This window comes from Epargyreus clarus, unplaced genomic scaffold (assembly GCF_041222505.1).
Source record: "Epargyreus clarus isolate Ecla_fem2 unplaced genomic scaffold, WU_Ecla_fem_2.2 ptg000019l, whole genome shotgun sequence".
Classification (NCBI taxonomy): Eukaryota; Metazoa; Arthropoda; class Insecta; order Lepidoptera; family Hesperiidae; genus Epargyreus; species Epargyreus clarus.
The window spans coordinates 15,899,948-15,913,851 of NW_027332227.1; positions in this window are offsets into that span (position 1 = coordinate 15,899,948).

The following is a 13,904-nucleotide window of genomic DNA, read 5'->3' on the forward strand; positions in this document are numbered from 1 at the left end:
GAGCAATTAAATTTGATCGCCGCGGGCAACTGACGTACATTATACTCGGCATGAAGACAGGCCCTTTCGTGCTGCAATATCAGATATTCTGGCCGTGGCTGTAAACTATTGTATATTTCTCTTTATTGTGAAGTAAATTAACAGGAGGATATAATAGTTATAGATTTCAATAAAGAAAGCTCCTGAAATCAAGCAAGCCGTAAAAACTGATACATATTGTTCGAGCTTTAATATGATATCATGTTGAATTCGTGCCTTCTCAGAATGAAAATGATTTAGGCCATATTCTATCACTCCGATCGAGTAAGTATAGATTGGACGACTATAGTATTTTTAGAATACCTTTTATAAAGAATCACTTTTCCTTTTAATATTTTCTTTCGAGGAACCGAATGATAACCAATTTCTAATAAACGCATAATTTCAAATCTCTGGTGTATGTATACAAATTGAATCCGAACTTCCGGAGTTACATGCCAAAATTGATCCATCGTAACTTAATCTTCTCCTCAACACATCTAATCTTTCATCGACTGCAAAAGTTCGTCAATCAAAACAAAGTACAGCCAGCAAAACAGGTATAACTGCAGCAAAGCCAGTGGACAACAAATGGAGTGAGGTACCAGTTGGCGCGCTATCGCCACATAATTTATCGACGGAGGAAGGCGTAAATCAGCGCGCCGGCGCACGCCCTCGTAAATCCAATAATATTATCCTGCTCCAGCGCCCGATAATTTCCATGTTACCGACGGCTGGATGGCGTTCATGGTGCTTGAGATTGTGGCGATTTATTGCCCCGTGACGGATAATGCTACAGAAATGATAGTGCTATCTATAAAGCCGGTGCTATCTATTAACACTATCTTGTTAGTACTTTCTTTTGCTTCCAGAATATTAGATTTCGCTTCAGAAATGAAATAACTCCGGAAATCGTTCTTAAGTTTACCTGCATGCGTTCTTCGTGACATTCTGAAAGTAGAAAGCTCTTGCGACAATAATGTGACTTAGCACAGAGATTTAGATACCTTTCTACCTCTTTTTATTTAAAAAAAAAGTTGAGAATAAAAATTTTGGTGACATAAGTTCAAGATCACACAAAATATATACATTTGAGTGTCTTTGTTATTAATTTATGATCTTTATCTTTATGTTTATGATCTTACATGTTCGACAATTCTTTCAGACTTTGAGGATTCCGACCACATCCATAGGAAGAGAGGGAAGTGGTGTGGTGCAACTCAAGGCTACGTTGCAATACCGTCAATATCCTTACCATATAAGGTTTGAGAACTGTGGCTATTAATCTCTACAATTTAAGACTAGATTACACCTTTACAACACAATTATCTTGGTGCAAATCTTCACAAGACCCGAGAGGTACAATCGTGGGGTTTCCGCTCACACATGTTTCGTATTAAGAAACCGAACCCCAATACAATGCTATCTGGAATCGACTGGATGGGTGCGTTTATAGAGACGCCGCTATCTGCCAGAATAAGTTGGTAATCTTCATATTTTCCTAGATTCTGTAAAGCAAGATTGTCAAAATTTGAAGCTATAGTAGATAAATGTAAAAGTATTTTCTGACATACTCTAGTAGAAGTACCTACTAACACTGCTCTATGGTCTCGTTTGAAGAATGTGGTACAGAAAAGATACTATATTTTTTAGGTTAGGACTAGGTTCGTAAGGTTAGCAATTTAGAATTTCTCCAAGGAATTCTACCAGCGTGTATTGCGAACTGCGTTTTGTTAGTTTTGATATATTGTTTATAGAAAACAATCTTTATTCCTCATCTATATAGACAGTCTTCATATCTCTATCATATTATTATTTACGCACATCGCCCGCAGCACCGCCCCTAGATCTCCGCAAGGATGACCTGATAGCCCTGTGGAGAATTATTGTCTGTTTAAATGTTTGAAAGGGCTTAAAGGGGCGTTGAATTTTGTGAAATATGAGCGTACCACACGCGAGGTTGCTAAAAAGCTTTTGGCAAAATTGTTTAGTTTAGGTCATTTAGTGTCTAGGCCAATATCTACATTATATACATTAATAACGCTATATAACAATTTTTATATATAGCTATATAACGCTTTCTACACTCACAGCCCCACACTGCCACACATGGCACACGATACAGGATTCCCAGTATCGTGGGTGCCATGGACACACACAAAGACGAATACACTAACACCCAGACCCAGAAACAGAAATCTATAAAAAATTGCTGTCTGTCTGGCCGGGGGTCGAACCTGGGACCCTCTGCGCGTCAGACGGGTTTGGTGACCGATCTGCCACGCGGGTCGTCATACATGCTACAATTATGTCTTTATCCTTATTATTACATTGAAGGAGCAAACAAGCATGCAGTTCACCTGATGAAATTACTATTTCTGCCCGAGACTGCAATCAACCTCAAGTAACATTAGATTTCTGCTTTAGTTTGGCCACAGGTGCATTGCCCTTTACCCTTAAGGACTAAGTTAGAACCCATCAACTTCCAAAGCTTCTGTCTTATAACAACAATATTAAGCGCTGCCGTATTCTGGTTTGAATGGTATGGACTTCTTACCTGAGGCCAACTTAGACCTTACGGGTAGCATCGCATCGGGGTCCAACCTTAGATAGGACTGTAATCTTATCTGTAGTTGATAACAAATGTCTAAGGGCGGCAGTAGCCACTTAACATTAGGTGGATTGCTAATGTTAACTACTGCTAGGTGGAATAGTAGGCATGTCACTGTACCTTATACCAAAGAACATTAGTATATTTTTATATGCAGACCATGTACCGCATACAAACAGTATGTTAATAGTGGGTAAATCTAGTAATATTCTTTATATTAAGTGGTTTTATGAGAACCGCTATAAGACATAATTCACAGTAAGCAGAATTGCCGTTACCTCATTAAATATACACAACAGCTGCCAACTTTTCCAATGATGGTCTAACATGCAGAATACTAATTAATTTGATTCGATATCATTACTCAGAAAATAAAGAAAAAGCTGTTTATTTGATTTAATTATCTGTATGTTTAAATTAAATATTGTCTACCTGTAATTCCAAAATATTTACTCATTTATTCTACTTAAACATACGAGTAAGAAAATATATATTACTTTTTCATTTGTGATTTGACTCCGGGAGCGTATTCTGTTTGTATCTTTTAATATAACTTTTAAGTATTACTGATTTTCTTGTATTGTTGATTCAAGGGTGTAGTAACTAAACCGAGGCGTTATAACTTAGTCCTCAGAGGTATCAACTCATCTGTGGCCACTTACTATCAGTTGGACTGCGCGGGCTACTTCATTTATGCATATAAAAAACTGGTTGGCCCGGTAAATGTTGTGTTGCCTTATAAATAAGAAAATGTTAAGGATGAATAACCATTATCATTTAGGGGTATAAAAAATAGATAGTAGCCGATTCACAGACCTACTGAATATTTATATAAAATTTGGTAAAATCGGTAAAGCCGTTTCGGAGGAGTACGGTTACCAAAATTGTGACACAAGAATTTTATATATAAGTACAATATTTTACTGAAATTAATTTACACTGCTATTTATTTCGAAAATATTATAGGTTATTGAGTAAAATAGCAACCCAACTATAATAAAAAAGTAGTTTACACTAAGTTGCTAACTTATTTCTAGGTTCTAGTACCTTATTTCTCGAACAAACTTAGTCGTTTACGGTACAGGAACTAGCTATCAAGCCGCTATCAGCTATTCCGTGTGATATGGTAATAGCGGCATAGCGTTGAATAGCGCTATTCGCTGTCTGTTACGACTAAGGCTATACCCGAAGAGCTATAAAGATGCTATCGTGGTTAGATGCTTATGGTACTTTGATGTAGCAGACGTAAACGTCTTTTTATAATAGAAGTAGAGACAGCATGAAACCCATCTGATGATGTGAATGTTGCTTCTCAAAGTCACCTGTACCCTTAGTACTATTGTTGTTGTTTATATGTTTTTACAAAAAATACAATTTTGTATTTGTTTACGTACTTCTCAAACATTTCCAATCAGTACAATCCGCTAGGGGCGCTGATTGGAAATGTATGGGAAAGACGTAAACAAATACAAAAACAGTATTTTTTGTAAAAACATAAAAACTCATACTAAGGGTACTGTAATCGACCCCAAATAAGACAAGTTTTGCTGTGATCGTTATTTGTTTCAGACTATATCCAACGTCGGTTCTTAATAAACAATCTATCCATTATTTTCGTACTAAAGAATATCGTACTAATCGAAAATTGACAATGTATGCTAAGGACAAAATGTGAAATATCAATGTTTGACAGCCAAAACATTAGATAGATTAATTTACATGTTTTATAAACAGGCGTTGATAAATGTACAATCCAACTAGATTAAATATGAAATAAGCTACTGTATATTTTAATATCTGTTCACACTCTTACTACACAGCTATAAAACTGCAATTTACATTTCTACTTTATGACACTTACGCAATAAACGGCGTTAGTATGTAATTTTGCCATAATCATAACAACTTGTTACAGTTATTATAGCTACACAAATAATGACAGTTGCTCTAGGCACAACTGATGTAATCCAATCATATAGTCATAATTTCCGGATTCTGATGCTCGTTATTTATAATCAATCTATCCAATCAACCAAAGATCGAAATTGGACAATGTTTTGTATGCGAAAATTGTTAAACTTAGATTTTTGGTAGGAAAGACATCGGGTAGATTAATGAAAGTGGAGGTTTCCAGCGACAGAAAAAAACAGCAAAGACTCGACACAGTTTCCAAGACATATTGGCAACGTTACTAAAACCGGAAGCGAAAGAATGGTCTCCACTGCGGTGGAGAGCACAAAAGGCTGTATGCATAGAAATGTTGGACAATAAAAAAGATACACGACTACAAACAAAAAGCTTCAAGAACTTGGTGCATAAAGAGGAGAATTATGACGCTTTCAACGGCACATTTAAGCGGGGCATATTTCAAAAGTTTCGGCGTATTAAGCAACATTTATTTTGGCAGTGACTCGGCCATTAGGGCGGCGGGAGGAGTTATGAAAAACAGCGCTCTTACCACTGGTCACGGGTTAGGTTCGCGAAATTAGTTTGGATTTCGTTTTCTTGAATTTTACGACTCAAGTCAGATTTTATGAGACTTTAGTAACTATTGGGTTCTCGTATTTTACGAGAATTGTATAATCGATTAGCCTTTTATGCTTACAAATATTTAACTTGTGACATAAAATAAGATTGAGAAGATTATTGCTACGTAATATAAATAAACGTCATTAATTTCTACGACTATAATAATGTCAAAACAATCAACAGAAGTTCTTACTAAGCCCTTGTTTTATCCAAGATTAAGCTGACACCTTATATGCTAACTTCTTCATTTTCATCCAAATGTGTATGGAATATTTGTGTTTCAACCTCAATGACCTTTTTTCGCTGGTCAACTCCAAGGGCGATCTGTCATTAACTCATGTACCTACTGGCGTATATGGCCGCGTGTACTACTTTTGTATGGCCCGCTTTGTTGAAAAAATTGCTGCTCGCTCTGTATAAGAACTTCGAAAAGTTCGTACATCTTTAAAACCCTACCTAGCACTAGTATTGATTCCACTGATTCAGATGTTAAGGTATCTCAGATAATAAGTAAAAAGAATACCTAAAACCTTCTTTAAGAATCGTTCCTTAAAATCGAGAAACAAAAGTAACACAAGAGCCATTTTTCTTGAAAGTAGGGAACAACAGTGTCTTGTTATATTCTCGCCGCTCTCGGAGCGCCACTTTTATTATTTAGAGCATCCACTATTCTGTTTGTTTCCTTAAGAATATTCAATGTATGATCTTCATATGTTACGCCCAAATTATCGGAACTTGGCACATCTTCGCCTATTGAATTGTTTGTCCTTGCGCCGTATATTTCTTTTAGGACCGACATTAACTTAATAGTCGGAAACTTGGAGAGTGAGCTAAATTTCGTAAGTGTGTGCCAAAATTGGGATTAATATTAGGCTGAATGATAATGGTTGTAAATATTGGTGAATATATGAAATGATGAAATTGGGTTTCAAATCCCGTGATGCTACTGTATTTGGAGTCATTTACTTAAGTTTACAAAAATGTACTTTGATCTTATATTCACCGATGTTTTATTGGGATTTAAAGTTTTCCTACATAATGCACGTACCTCTATATAATCTATATCGTCATCTGAAATGGAATAGTTATACCTAATTTCAATACAATTTTAAGTATTTCTGCAACTTACAAAGATCTCGCTATTATGCTACTAATTGATGGATTAAAACCCTCATTACTAGTCAATAACTATTTGAATATTCATAATTGCACGTAGTTATTGACCCAAAAAACCATAAGTATAATGGAGCTGTAATCTGCTGATTCTTTTCTTACAATACAATCGCACAGCTAATGTGTTTCTAAGTTTATTCAAGTATATACACATATACAAAAGGTTTCAAAACCAATATAGCCGTACTACAAATATTGACTGGTGCTCACAAGCCTACATGCTTATTAAAATTCATTGAAATCAAAACAAAAATACCGGTATTTACGACTACCCAACAATGATTCAAGGGCATTATTAAAATAGAGAGGTGTTTTAAACATGGTGATTACAAAGCACTTACTATACAGGGTGTTCACAATTATGAGTTGGTCCTTCGAGCCGGATGGGCGTGTCGCTCCGCCCCGTCGGCGCTCCAGGAGTCCTCGTTAGTGGAAGAACTCGATTTTCATGTCGAGATGTCAAACGGATGCTGGTTTGTTGAATAGGCGGCGTGTGAGATGCGAACACAAAGGGCGAGATGTTTTGCTTGGAATATTTTATTCTCGTGAATATTGTTAAGAAAATATTGTAAGAAATATTTCACTAACTACGGTGGTCAGGACTGAAAGGAAATCTATGGTTATTTTCTTAAGCACGGCAATGCTCGTGAGAAGAAGTGATGACGTTCCAAATCTGCACAACCACTTTTATCGGATTAAGAAAAACGATAATTATAAGCCTTACCCACAAAATATACTCTAAAATTGTGGAATATATTCTACAGTAACTCCGAGACTAAAATAGAATGCTTCGCCTAAGCACCCATAACACTATATCATAGCAACTTAAACGCTTCTGTAATTGAAACGTAATATCCTAACACCTTTAAGAATAGAAACTTCTTTCGGTATAGCTTATAGATCTTCATGAGAATCACACATTCATTTTGCATTACTGCATTTTTAAATATAAGGAACTTAAACGATTTGCATTGCATACATATCCATAAAGCACATTAACCGATTTTCCATTTATTATACTTACTGTTTAGAACAACATTGCTTTCACCGCTTACTATAAAATATTGTACCAAATACCGCACACTTTTCTATTACACAAGACAAACAATGTATAAAGAACTTTATTTTAACAGGCGTGTTTGTGCAATTATAAAAGGTACACTTAGCTATTCTTTAATGAACCCTCACGCCTACTTGAGAGCCTTTGTCTGAAGGGTCCGTAATGATGGGCGGAGATCAGCTGAAAAGTGGATTTCGTAATTGGAATTTTGTAAATACGTTGAAGTGATTTTCAATATTATGTACTTAGTTATGGGAGCTGGGCGTCGAGGAAATAATTGCAGTCTATTTCGCGAACAAATTAAATTTTTATTTAAATTTAACACAAATTTTACACAAGTTTTAACAAAAATGAAATTAAAAAAATAAATTGATGGGATAGGTCGAGTCACTTTCCGCGATGGAGGTGAACTGATTCCATGGTGGACGGCCACCTGTACGTGGGACGGCCACCCGCGCGTGGGACGGCCACCTGCGCGCCTCGTCAGCGTTGGCCGTTCCGCGAAGGCCCGATGCAGCGCAAGCACGATGCAGCGTGAGAACGGTGTAGGGCTGGCGCGATGCAGCCTTAACGTGTAGGGCTGTCGCTTACACGTAACTTCTCCCGCCCCAGCTGAGCAACTATTTGCCTACGTTTAGTGCAAATATTGCGGCCTTCTTGTCCTCTCGTGTAGCTGTCGACGAGTGATGCTCACTTGAGGTTGCACACGGTTGAAGAGATATTTCAACATTCGATTTTGATATGTCTTCTGATTTTCTATTTCGCCGGTATCGCCTTATGTACGCAATAGCGAGAGCAATTGTACCCAGTAGGATTAACAGGTACAGAGGAAGAGTAGTATGGTAAGTACTCATCGAAGTGGCGTCGGTTACTTTTGGTGAAGTTTCCATTGATATTTGGTCTTCAATGACATGTAGTTTATTAAGATCTATTGCAGTTATGTTGAAATGAGCTTTTCGATTCCTTGAAGATGACAAGGCTAATAATTCAGAATTTGTGAATGTAAGTATTTCGAAATGCTGTCCACGGAGTTTATCGTTGACGTTGGTGATAGTGAATTCTGTTGTTCTGATGCTGCAGGTTCTCGGTATAGTAGCAAGGAAACTACCCTCGATGATTTGATGGCGTTCCTGTCCACATAGCGTTTGTACTTTCGTGGGGGTTTGAAAAGATAGTATATAGTGTTGATCGTCAAGCTCCAGTAGAGCCTCAGAAGTAGCTTCATCTCGTATTTGCACATCGATTTTTGGATGTAGCGAGCTGAGCAGGGTTCCCCGACGTCCGGATCTCGTTCAATGGTTCGGTTTCCCGTTTAATAGCGATAGTCCGAAACACGCACAAACCGGGAACTTTCGATTGCGCCAGTTATGGGTTCTGCGCCACTTATGGGTTCCTCGTTTAATTGCGATAGTCCGAAACACGCACAAACCGGGAACTTTCGACTGCGCCAGTTATGGGAGCTGCGCCACTTATGGGTTCCTCGTTTAATTGCGATAGTCCGAAACACGCACAAACCGGGAACTTTCGACTGCGCCAGTTATGGGAGCTGGGCGTCGAGGAAATAATTGCAGTCTATTTCGCGAACAAATTAAATTTTTATTTAAATTTAACACAAATTTTACACAAGTTTTAACAAAAATGAAATTAAAAAAATAAATTGATGGGATAGGTCGAGTCACTTTCCGCGATGGAGGTGAACTGATTCCATGGTGGACGGCCACCTGTACGTGGGACGGCCACCCGCGCGTGGGACGGCCACCTGCGCGCCTCGTCAGCGTTGGCCGTTCCGCGAAGGCCCGATGCAGCGCAAGCACGATGCAGCGTGAGAACGGTGTAGGGCTGGCGCGATGCAGCCTTAACGTGTAGGGCTGTCGCTTACACGTAACTACTTGCTTAGTGAGCTCTGAGCAAAATATTTTTATGGAATTGACGTACCTAACGAGTATTTCTGATGGTAAAGTGGTCACTGCCGTTTATGGACATTTCCTTCTCACCTGTTCATGTGGAGTCTCATCTAAGGTAGACTAGAGCACAACAGCTTTTTGCTGTTACTACTACTGTTTGAGGCAGGATATTATATAAATATGTATAATATGATGATATAATATTAAATAATATGATGATATAATGAGCAATTTAACAATTTTAGAAGTACCTCTTGGAATATTAGCTAAGTCTTAAATATCAAATCTTTTTGTAGCATAGAAAAAAATCAGTCATTGCAAGAGTACGATGTTTTGGTGTTATTTTCTAGAATTCAATTGATTTCATTAATTAATAAATTATTCGTCTTCATATTTATTCTCCCAAAAACCGAGTCACGCCATATGCATATAAAACTTTAGAACCTAGTAGGGAGACCCTACTATTGATTCAATAGCAATATTGCTATTTTGCATTTTGCTATTACATGACAGATGACTTCAGGCGAGTCTTGTAATAAAACACTAATACGAGTAAAATAATGAACTTAAAGTAAAATTAATTTTATGATATTTGCCGGTCTATACAACCCCCAAATCGATATTGACGGGATTTCTTAGGGTTAAAACTAAACCATACGATACGATGTCATGATACGACGTATCGTATGTATGTGTTTCAGCTTAATCAGATTCCTCACCTTAAATATCTGCAAGAAACCCTAAAGCCGTCCTTAATATTTCGACGTCTATTTAAATTGACACTTTATGTAAAATTATAACAGTGAAAGGTCCTTAAACATAATTTTCAATGAGCACAAAGTGTCTTTGGCTCCGAAATTCAAATGCTACGTGATTAAGCGCTACGAATAATAACGAATGCTCATTTGGACCGGAGCCTATCTCGAGGGTGCTCGGGTGCTCCGCCCATGGATAACGAGGCGGCACTTGCTATGTGAGTGTTTCAGTTTTCTTAGGTACCTATTAGGTGCTTAATTCAATATGTAGAGGATTATTTGAATTATATTCTAGATTGACTTTTCTTATACAACAACATAGTTTTTATCAATGTTATTTTTTCTAGTATCATGGTGGCCAAAAGCAGGTTTATTAAAAATAAAATAAAAGTGTGAGTATTAAAATAAAATATTTGTCATTATTATCTCTCAGAATGAGAGTGTCTACAACCACATACCTATTGTAGGTCTGTGTCCACAATTACATTAGTCAGAAGTTTTGTACATCTTTGAGAACATTATTAAGAACTTTTACAGTAGAATTTCGAAATGATTTCTTTTAAAACGCTGTTAAGGTAATAATCTTATTATATAGAAATATAGCAGCTACAATAATACTCGTATGCAAGTGGTTACTTCATTGGAGATCAATAGATTGTTTTATGGGACATAAAGTAAAGGGGAAGGAAGTTAAATGGTCAAACATGATCCAATGTGACTGGAGATCTGCTTGAAAACTCCAAATCTCTAAATTAATTGTTATATTAGGAATAAATTAAAACGCCTCACCTTTTACTCATATTACTTATTATGTTTAAGGCTGGACATAGCAGATTAAAATAGGAAGTAGGTACCTCTGCACTTGGATCACAGATTCTTGAACCAGACATTTTCAAGATTCTGCGATTTTCGTTCATTCAAGATTCGTGATATAAGGAACATAATCCATAATACTATAAAATAATATAATCCGTCATTTTGGAATTAAGTAGATTTACAAAGCAAACAAACCACGAAACCCAAGCCATAAAACATAATAACCTATACACAAAGTACCTTCTTCCAGTTAATACTTCCTACCAACAACATCCGCATAACACTTAACCTGCCCCTACACAAGAGGTCCTACAGACCCCCAAGATTTGGTGCCGATACGACATCATAATGGGGAACAAATTCTCCCCACTTTATCAGGTTCTCATTATGTTTAATAATAGACAATTCAGCGTCTTATCGGTAATAGGTAGTTCAGAGTACTAGTGTTGTTCTAAGCAAAAAATAGGTTATCGATAATACATTTTTTGGTTGGATTCTTCGTTTAAATTTCGATAGTAATATTTTTCCATCTTTGGAATCCACGTGGCCTTTCCTTAATGTTATTTATTATGTTCTAAACTCTTAAGATATTTCATAATACCTTCTTCGAAGGAGACATAGTGAGATTTATTTTTTAAAACCAGCAATGCATTAGCGACTTTTGAATATTGCCAATATTTTTGGAAACTATGTGCTAACTCTAAGGCATCTGATTTTATCACTAAGTTTACATAATAATCAACTATTTCCGTCTGAAGTGTTCGCAGCACTTACCTAAGTCTTGAGATTTAATCGTCAGTTGTGTACAGATGTTTATCCAGGGTACTATAGCATGACTACATTGCACTAAGGAGATTTCATATCCAATTTTGACAGGAATTCCACAAACAAACGTGGGTCTTATTAAATTTAAATAAAAATGTTGCTCATCCTAAAACAAGTCCCGAACTACTTAATTAATTTATCCCTACGTTTAACACGTCCATAAGGAGCCGTTGATTTACAAAAAAAATGGGAATGCAATCCCCGGACACCCTTATGATATATCGCTATCATAAATCACTTCCCTACGTTACTAACGCTAGTAAGTTACTGCACCAATGCTATCGGGCATCGTGGAGGGCTGGAGGCGTGGTCATTATACACGGGTCACCTTTAGGACCTAGTTGTCGACTGCTACCTGTGAAGTGGAATCTTAAATTTTGATTTTAAATGTAGCCCTGTTTAGTGACAGACACTTATACGAGGCATCGTAGTTCTCAGGGGTAGCAACGCATTTGTTTCCACACTGTCTGATGCTGGCCAATTTCAGGTAGGTATTCTGTTCTATCGATTTCACTGCAGATTTACTTACATGTGCAGCACTGACCAATTTAGGCAAATTAGGGCCAATTTACGGTCATTCAAGTATATCCAAAGGGGGTCTTCGCTTTGCTTACTTTTGGGATTTTGGGACATGGGATGGCTGAGCGATAGTTACGTCCGCAAGATTTTCTTTTTGATGCATAACTTTTTTTCGGAAAATTTACTAAAGGGGCATTTAATATCAAAATTACAAAAAAATAGGTACGCCAGCCCTGAGGGCACAGGGTCGTGCTATATTGAATATTGCATGTCCCTCATATCACGGCATCGCGCGTATTGTTCCACCGCCTGTATTTTACATCGCCGTGATTTAGGATATTAACTCACGAGCGATACCATCTAGCGATAAATAAGGCTCGCTGCAACTGCTTTGCAAGACTACTGTTTACGCCAACGATGTCGTATTTTGTAGGAGATAGACTTAATAAATTCGTTTGGTTCATTCGTTTATCCAAGTTGCATAGTTTTTTTTTTGTAGAATAGCCATCCAGTAATTCGACAGTAATGCAATTTCAAAATTAAGTTTAAGACTCTCCAATTAGGGTCTAATATAGTTTGTGGATGATGTGAGGGTATTATAAATTAATTATCACTTTTACATTGAAGAAAATTTTCATATACCATACCATACCATATACGCCAGAGCCTTGGAAACAGCTTATTCTTCAAGGATAGCTCCTCCAATTCTATCCAACAGTGCAACACTTACATGATATGACACTTATAATCAGTCGGATTACACATGCTCATTCGGTATCATGCTCATCTATGTTATAAAATACCATTTTCTTAAACCTTATGACTAAGTTACATTACAAACAAGCAGTTATTACTAACCAAATCATTCGCTATTTCGTAGTAACATTACATAAAACAGTACGTAACAAAAATGGTAAACAGAGACATAAATAATAACCGATATCTGGCTGCAGTCGTAAATATGGCGATCGTGAGCCCCCACTAGCCTGTTGCTTAGGGACGCTGTGCACTGACCGGCGAGTTGACGAGCTTTGTGCATCAGTCAATTTGCGATATGACACAGAGTTCCGGATTCAACATGTTTACAGTTGAATTGAAATTAAGACATCTGTGAAATCCGCTGCCTTCTTGAGGTCATTGGTCCACCTGGTCGGGGCGACCTGTGCTTCTTTTATCAAATGTGTTCGTTACTTAAGGACCTTTCTTCCCCGTACAGTATCTTATCGTATCAACAGTTTTAAAAACGGCAAGGTAATTGAAAAAAAAGAAATACTTTTCATCTCAATGGATTATGTAGTTATGGGTGTCATGTATACACACTTGACCCGACACTAGTTATAAATTAGTAGTACAACGTGTCTAATAATTCACTTTATCATCCAGTGTATATTTTCTGTTACAAAAAGGCTTTCTCAACGTGCGCTGAGTTATGGGAGCCGCGCGGCCGGTAGCGGCTGTGAGCTGCGGGGAATGAGTCTGACCTGCAACAGAACATTTACATGCCTCTAACTTGGTAAGTAACGTCTTTCATTCTAAACATACTACAATTTTTACATATTTGTCGTTTTTAGTATTTACATAACAGTGATATCCTACTGCTATGAATTTAAAATACTAGACACGCATCACAATTTTGTTTAAAATATTTTATAGAATATTATTATTTTGTCTTACACAATCTGTCTTATGTGTGT